Source organism: Mirounga leonina, unplaced genomic scaffold, assembly GCF_011800145.1.
Source record: "Mirounga leonina isolate KUSES-001 unplaced genomic scaffold, KU_Mleo_1.0 Mir_166, whole genome shotgun sequence".
NCBI classification, from domain to species: domain Eukaryota; kingdom Metazoa; phylum Chordata; class Mammalia; order Carnivora; family Phocidae; genus Mirounga; species Mirounga leonina.
This window is the reverse complement of record NW_023270418.1, coordinates 26,498,967-26,499,964: the sequence shown is the minus strand read 5'-3', so window position 1 is coordinate 26,499,964 and position 998 is coordinate 26,498,967.

Genomic DNA, 998 nt, shown 5'->3' with positions numbered 1-998 from the left:
TATATGCAGAATGTACAATTAATGTCAATGATTCTAAACTCTATATTGAATGTAAACATAACCTGCATCCAGTATCCTAGTGTGAGATACAATAATTATCATCTGATTTTGGTTCTCCTGTTAGCTATAATAAAGCTACCCAAGGATATTTGCACCTGTGTCTTCTCTTTCTATCTCTATACGATCAGAAGTATTCAACATCTCAAGATTTATAACACTGTGCTTGAATGCCTTAAGGCAGTCATGTAGATACTAGCATGAGATAAACTGATATTCCCAAATGGGCATGACTAGACTCCTTGACACAACATGCCAAACATCAAGAATCTTAAGCTACAGATTTTGTATCTTAAATATGGGAATGGATGACATGCTTTTTTGTCCCACTAGTTTATCTCACTAGTATCATATGCCAGTGGGACACTAGCATGCATTCCCTTCTGGCTCTAAAGTCTATAGAAATGGTGATGTTTCTCCTCCTGGAACCATTATTATCACTTTAAATATTTTTTAAATTCTAGAATGTTCTAAATTTTCAAAAACTTACAAAGATATTACTGTCAGTTCCCATATACCCCTGCCCTACTTCCCCTATTACTAATGTGTTACTTTAACATGGTTTATTTGTCAAAACTTAGAAGCTAACCTCAGCATTACTGTTCTCTAAACTTTAGATTTTACTTGGATTTTATCATTTTTTTCGTCCTTTTCTCTTCCAGGCTACGATTCAGGAACAACATGGAATTGAGTTGTTATGGCTCCTTGGTTTCCTATAACAGTGTCTCAGTCTTTCCTTGTCTCTCATGACTTGGACAGTTTTGAGAGGTACTAGTCAGATATTTTGTAGAATGGCTTTCAATTTGCAGTTGTTTGGGTTTTGGGGGGTCATGGTTAAATAGGGATATGAGTTTTCTGTCAGGAACGAGAAGTTCCCTTGTCATCATGTTGTATCAGGGGTACATGTTCACAACATGACTTGGTAGTGTGATATTGCCTTT